The sequence below is a fragment of the Corvus kubaryi genome, unplaced genomic scaffold, assembly GCF_017639235.1.
Source record: "Corvus kubaryi isolate FWS band 111438036 unplaced genomic scaffold, C.kubaryi_AGA036_p1.0 split1-37296, whole genome shotgun sequence".
NCBI classification, from domain to species: domain Eukaryota; kingdom Metazoa; phylum Chordata; class Aves; order Passeriformes; family Corvidae; genus Corvus; species Corvus kubaryi.
The window spans coordinates 5,707,267-5,714,697 of record NW_024582075.1 but is presented as its reverse complement, the minus strand read 5'-3'; the positions used below and the strand labels follow the sequence as shown (position 1 = coordinate 5,714,697).

Below are 7,431 nucleotides of genomic sequence, written 5' to 3'. Positions count from 1 at the left end.
TCCCCTCAAAAAGACATCCTTGGAGGTTTTATTGGGGGGGTAGGGGGGCAAGCAGTTTCTTGCTGAACATAGACAACATGAGGCCAAACATCTCCATAAGGAGATGTTGCAAGAAGTTTAGGAGATTTTTACAATTTATTTTTAATATACTATTTATTTCCCTAGCTATCGGTACAGTTCTGTGCAAACTGCATTAAATCCTGAGAGGAGACAGATTCGGCCCTTATAATGTTCCTCTGTTTGATCTTTTATTTCTATAGTAACACAAAAATGTAGTGATCGTTGTGGGTCTACTTTACACCACAGATGAAAAATTGTTCTTTTTTCACTCATGGAATTAAAAGAATTTACAGTAACTCCTCTATTTCAGTATTCATAATTAAGACTGTTTAATTTATACAATCTTTCTCTTTCTACATGTGTCTTAGATCACAATATAAGAGTGGTATAAGAAAAAGGTATAAACACATACTTTAATAAAAATTCAGGACTTTAAAAATCTCTCTACTAGATGACATTAAAAATTTTATAGAGTGATGACATTAATAGTTTTATTAAGTTTTGACATCTGAGACTATATCACTTCCAGTGCTACATGGAAGCCATAAAAATTGTATGAACTCATATAAATCCCTCATTTAGTCAGAAATTAAAACATATGGGGAAAATAGTAAAACTAAATTAATATAAAATCTATCGAAAAGGTGTCTAGAAAGTAAAAACTTTTAGAAAGGCAGGAAATAATTTATACTTTATCACATATATAGTAAACATACTGTTGATTCTTCAAGAGTAAAGATATTTATCCCTTCACATGCCCAGATTAGAACCATGGTTTCTATAATGCCTTGTAGCTTTCCAAATGTCAAATTGATATGCCAGCTCCTGAAATTCTTCCATGCCTAAAACTGCACAATTTTCTGTGCAATGCACATAAAATCCCTGACTTCTATCAACATATAAACGGTATGGCAAGAGAAGGAGAAAGATAGTGCTGTGGTCTAAGAAGTTTACATTTTAGTACGTAATAAACGAGGGAAATATTGTTAACAAGTTGAGAGAAATGACTAGAAGATTGTTATGTAATGCAAAGCAGAATCTACGGTCCCAAGTGTTCTCACTTCTGTCTCTGAAGTTGAGTTCAGACACAGTTTTGACAGCAAGCTCAGTTTGAGACACACCCAGTATGACACTTTGTGAAAGCTTCAGAATGCAGGATAAGATAATAAACAGCTACAGAACCAAGAGAAATACAACTTTTAAAGTGCACAGGTAATGCAAAGGTGTCTGTGTCCTGTAGGTGTTAGTGGCACATGGCAGTTCATACATGTGGTTGTCTAACCTAAGATATTACAAAACCTTAAAGCCAATGGTTTTACAAATTATCCTTTAAGAGACACTGCTTCTAGTGGATTAACAATTTTGATACTAAAAACTGCTCTAAATCAGTTTGGCACGAGGATAGTTTATCATGTGCTACTAATGCTTGTGCTTGCATTGCAGTTGATTTTGACTTACTCTTGAGACATATAGAGATAGATTCACAGAAATAAATATACTTGTAGGATGAAACAGTGGCACTTTGACACTTGAAACAATGGTCTTTTTGGAATTGATATAGTACTTAAATTCACCTCAGAATTAAAACTCCGACTAAGAATTATTTAAAAATTCATTGCTTATATGTTTAGACAAATTGCTAAAAAGTACATAAAAGCAAATACTGCTAGCTAAAAAAAAATATCCAAGAAAACAGAAAAGAGGTAATGAAAGCATAAAGGCAATGAAGCATGTAATGTTTGACCTGTAGCAGTAGAATTTGTGAACTCAAAGAATTTGTTTAAGTTACATATAGAAAAATACTAACTATGATCAACCAGAATCATCTTGTGCACAGGAACATGCAGAATATTAATTGGATTGCTAATTTCCTCAGAAGCCAGAGGTTCAGTAGGAAAATTTGATGATTAATAAACCTTAATCTGTTAATAGTGGTGCTGGAAAAAGATTTAGATAGTGAGCAAAGCTTGATGTATACAGAAATTTTTGCGTCTTCATATAGCAGCATAAAAATCTATACAGAAACTCCTTTCATCTTTCATCAAGAGATATTTGAATGCTTTTCTATTTTAATCATGAAGAGAAATAACTGGTATTATTAGGACAAAAGTAGGCATATTCTTACTGTAATGGAGTTAACCACCCAAATATCCTTTCTGTTTTTGAACCCTGACCATCCTTTTTACAAACACTTCCTTTTTAATTCACTGAATGACATTACACAGACTCCAGGCTTCTGCAAATGCTCACCATCAGGCAAAGTACTTTCTATCATTAATAGCCATGCTGAATTATCCATATTGGTGGTACAGCTACAGGCACAAACCTATTTGAAACAATGTCTTAATACTCAGGTTAGTATCTTTTCTTGGTTGCTCGTGTACTGCTTAAGCCTTAATTTGCGTCAATGAATTTGTTTTTTAACTTCCATTAGCATTAATATTTATTCCAAAATTAGTAAAGACCATTTAGAGCCCTGAGAAGTAATATGTTTTTAGTGCAAAGGAAGCAGCTTTTCTTGTTTTGTGGTCAGGTCTGGGGAAAAACGAAAAATAACTCGGAGAACTTTTATTTGGAGGTATTTGTGAAGTTATGACATTCTTGTGTGTTTGAAATTTTAAAACTTTTTCTGAAAGAAATTGCTATGACTAATTTTAAGAACTATACCTTGTGGTATTTGTATAAACTGAACTATGGAATATTGTACAAAAGTACATAGCCTTCAGAATATGTTGTCAGTGTATATTATTTAACTAATTCTATACTTCCGTTCATGATAGAATTAGGGAGTGGGTAGGACAAAAGGGGATGGACTTGAAATGCCTTATTGAAACTTCACCCTTATTCACTTTTGCAGCTGCCACAGAGGTAGCATGGGAAGATAGCTATTTCTCTACCCCCATAAAAAACTGTTAGTGGATCAGATGTTGGCTTGTATTGAAATGCTTTATTTGTACCACTGTAGCTACGCTAAAACAAGACTTTATAGTCCAATAGAATAAAATGTTCATATTGTTTTGCTTTATATGCTATCACAAAGAAAAGAAATGGGAAAATAAATAATGAGAAAAATATTATCAAAGCAACTTTTGCATTTTGTCTTTCAGAACTTCTTAAACTGGTTGTCCTTCCATCCAAAAACTGCTGCCTATGATTAAATAGTTGTGATTGCATTAAGTGAACTGAAAATGCAATTCCTCAAGCACTGAACATTTCTGAACTGTGAGTACTAAAAATATTGATAAATTTACTTCCATCCTGTGAAAATTTAATATTTGACTTTATATGAACTTACTTGACTTTTCTAGCTAGATAAACTTGTTCTCATTTTAAAATTTTTCTTCCTCTCCACTGAAAATTACAGCACTTGAATGTCACATAATTTCTCCTCATTGAACAGCCATTCTGCAGTTTTTCTCAGAACACTCCTGACTAGCGTTTTGAGAAAAACTACTGAGTAGAAATTTTCCTCTCTTGTAGCAGAAATATGACAGTATTATTTTCCATCATTAAGTGCCCTTGGCAATGAAGGATAATTTGCAAAGGAATGTTTAGAGAGGTTTGAGTTTCTAAGAACTTACAATGCTGGAAAATATTACACAGGTATCACACAGGTACTACATAATTATTGCAAGTACATTTTAATTCTTTTTTTAAATTTTATTTCTCACAAGAATTTAGCTATGTGGATTTTGCTGAAAGGGTTATTATTGATGAAAGAATATAAAAGGAAAGTTAATCTTGGGAAAAATAGACAAGAAATTGTAAGGATTTATAGACAGTAGACTCCAAACTGATACTGCCATTTCATCAGTGCAACAGTTACTTGTGAGAGAAGAACATATTCTAGTGTGCTGTGTATCTAGCTGTCAGTTTTACCACTTAACACTTCTAGTGTACTGCAATGATTTTAAACAAGACATAGGGAAAGCAGACTTGTCAAGGAACGGTGAATGAAAAACTGAGAATTTTCAGTGTTAGAAAAGAGACTGAGTGCCCCTGTATGCCCCCAGCTACTGTGATTAAGTGACTAGAGTGCAATGGAAGAAAATGTACTCTGCCCAGAAAAAAAACCTGTCTCTGCACAGAAAAGTGGAACTGCAGCTTGAGCTCCAACTTCCAGCAGTTGAAAAATTGTAGAATTGCCTTGGGAACCTTTCTCTTCAAAAGGCACATCACAGAGGTATGGATGTTTATCCACTGCAAACAAACATAATTTCTGTGCTTTTGCTCTCACTGAGGTGGCAAAACGAGGATTTAGCCATCATTAAGCTAGAATGGGAAAATACTCAAGAGTCCGAACTACAAAACCAGTTTCCTATTGAGACCTTTCCTAATAAGTTTGCTTACATTCACTCAGCTTGTTTAGCTAGATCAATATATACAATTCTCTTTTTTCTAATTCATATCCTAGCCCGCAGTAGCTAAATCTTCATCTCATCAAAAGTTTATTTATTCATTAGTGTTCTAAGTTTTAGCTTGTATGTAGCTTGGCAATCTCTCCTTCCTCTGCTGCTTCTCCCTTCAATCTCTCCTTTTTTTACCTTCTGGTTTGGTAAAAGTTTTCATACTTGCCTACGCAAAATTAATACAAAATTTCAGGGGTAATTTTGAGAAAACACCAGAATTTTACTTAGTTTTAAGATGAAATTTTAAATCTTTCTTGACAATGATAGTAAAGGAGTAGTTTTATGTAAACCTTATCCTGAGCAAAACAATTTTGAATTTATGTTGATTATGAAAGATTAAATACTGTCTTGCACTGACTGCAAAACTTCTGTGTCAGTGGAGTCTGGCAAACTAACCAAATAAGAAAGAGAAGTAATAGCTTAATTTTTCAAGCCAGAGGTATGACTTTAGCTATATGCCACTTGTTTTTCATTTAAAAATTATAAGGAATAAACAGTAACTCTTCTTTTGACCAATGTCTCCTGCCTTTGATTTATTTTTGCATCTGATTTCTCCAGCATGATGTGCTGATCATCAAGTAAATTTCAGTTTATTCCTAGCATTATCACCTCAGAATACAGCTATGATCCAGGCAATGTATAATTCAAAGAACTTTTTCAGTAGTTAGTAGAATTATTCTGCATAACACCTAGCATTCTCACTACCTGGCAATATGCCGGATAGTATATATTTGGCACGCTTCAGCAACATCTCAAAAAATGCACTAAAATGTTATCAACATACTTATTTTTCTCAGAAATGGGAAACCTTTATGTTCTCAGCTCTCATAGTTTTTTCCTATACAAATTAAAAGAAACAAGGAGGTTTTAAATTGTTCTACTGCCCTGTAATTGGTGCAGTTAAATCAAAATAGATATAATTTAATTTAGTTTTTTAAAAATATATGTAGCTCCTTAGAGATTTGCTTTAAAGGTCTGAACTTGAGTCTTTTCTTAGGACACTTCAGCAGCAGATGATGTTACACAAAAAGAATTTTAAAAAGAGGTTTACTTACATTCTTAATTACCTGGATTACCAGGGCTGCATCCACAGATGATCCGAACATTAACTTAAAGAGGAAAAGTACTCTGAGACTATAAGGTTTAATGTGTTTACGGGAAGAGAAGCAGAACACACCCCACACTTCTTGGACAAAAAAAAAAAGTTACTCCTGTTTTCTCAGAAACTCTGTAACAATCAAAAATTATTTGCAGGCATTTTTTTTCCTCAGAATTACAGTAAATCTGTTAAGTACTGTAACATTTTATTGGACTGCAGTGTTCCCATTTCAAAGATTCTTTCTCCTTTGAGCAAGAATTTTCTTTCTTTTCTAATTTTCTTTTTAGAAGAGAAATGAAATATATTTATTGAATCAGTCTCAAAAAGTAAATCTGGTTCTATCTATATCTGCAATAAAAACCAAATACATACACAGGTAGCACATCCCTAAAACATACTTTTAATTTTAGATGAAAAGTGAATAATGCCACACACCACATACAGGGTTATGGTTTTCGCTGTAAGTATGGCTCCTTCTGAGATTTTGTGTTGCTGGGTTTACATTTGTAATTGTGGTGGCTAACATGTTTCTGTAGCAAAGCAGAAGATTAGTTCCCAAAGTGCATGTTATTAACCTCGTTTCCTATACTAGATTGTTATTATCTGTTGGATGATATGAAATGTGAAATATGATTCTGAAATGCGTTCAAGGGATCTTACAGAAACTACTAATATATTTCAAATTTGTCACAACTCCTATTCCTGTTTAAATGCAATTATTTAATTAGATGACTACCAGGATTTAAAACTACTCCTTCTGAAGATTCACAAGACAATGGGAAAGCTCTTGACAACGTTAAGTGGATGCTAGACTGATCACATCATCTTTTTAAAAGTCCTAGTCAACTGCTTTAAGCTGTTAGTTCTCATTCACCAGTGATGCTAATGAGTACCATATACACAGTAGTACAATATTTCTACCAACAAACACATGACAACTGGATTATAACCATTTGGACATTAGGAAGTTCTTCACAGAAAGGACAATTGGGCATTGGAATGGGCTGCCCAGGGAGGTGGTGGAATCACTGTCCCCAGAGGTGTTTAAGAAAAACCTGGATGGGGCCTTGGTCTGGTTGAAAAGGTGTTGTTAGGTCACAGGTTGGGCTTGATGATCTCAAAGGTCTTTTCCAACCAAGCAGATCCTGTGATTCTGTGATTCTGTAACCATGACAAAGTAGAGAAAAATGGGAATAACAAATTACAAGCTAATGTGGCCAACTCACTACATCTAAACTTGAAATTAAGATTTTAACCACAGAACAGGGAATAACATTAATCTTACTAATTATCTTTAAAAGAGAGTAGATTCTATCAACTGAAAAACAAAGACTCTTCATAATGTGCTGCAAAAGTTTTATTCTAATTGGAATTTGAGTTCTGAGTCATAGCCCTCCAGACCAGAGATGCACAGATTTACAATCTGGTTAAAGTTCACTTTTCATTACAAACAGCAATCTCTGACAGCATCCACAGAAACCTCCCTGAAATTTGCAAACAAAGGCAGGTCTTGCTTCATATAATTTGTTTGTTTGTTTAAGTTAAACTAAAAAGTTGGGAAACAGAGGAGTTGGAAATCCATTGAAATCCTCCATTGAGATTACAATACAAGGAAAGTACTTGAGTGTCACAGTCAATCTGGAAATGCTGTGTGATTAATTAAAACTTGTGCCAAGTTCTTTTATTCCTAATAAGTCACTTTCCTACTGCAAATACGGTTCTTTCTTAGCATTTCTCATTATACTTCAAGTGTTATAAAGAGGAGTTTTGACCTCAAGATTATTTACCTGATGCATGGTTTCTAGCCAGCTCTGTAGGAACTTCCTGGAAATAACAGTATAAATAAGAAATAGCAAGTTAGAG

At 33.8% G+C, this 7,431-nt stretch overlaps 1 protein-coding gene across 1 annotated transcript in view; it reads left to right on the top strand.

The window, feature by feature from the left end:
- The first annotated feature begins 3,182 nt into the window (after positions 1 to 3,182).
- The window catches only part of ALDH1A1 (aldehyde dehydrogenase 1 family member A1), a 43,301-nt gene continuing 39,052 nt past the window's right edge, over positions 3,183 to 7,431 (top strand). The window contains exon 1 of the mRNA XM_042013066.1: positions 3,183 to 3,282. The gene's annotated coding sequence lies outside the window, so the exon portion shown is untranslated. The remainder of the gene's footprint in view (positions 3,283 to 7,431) is intronic.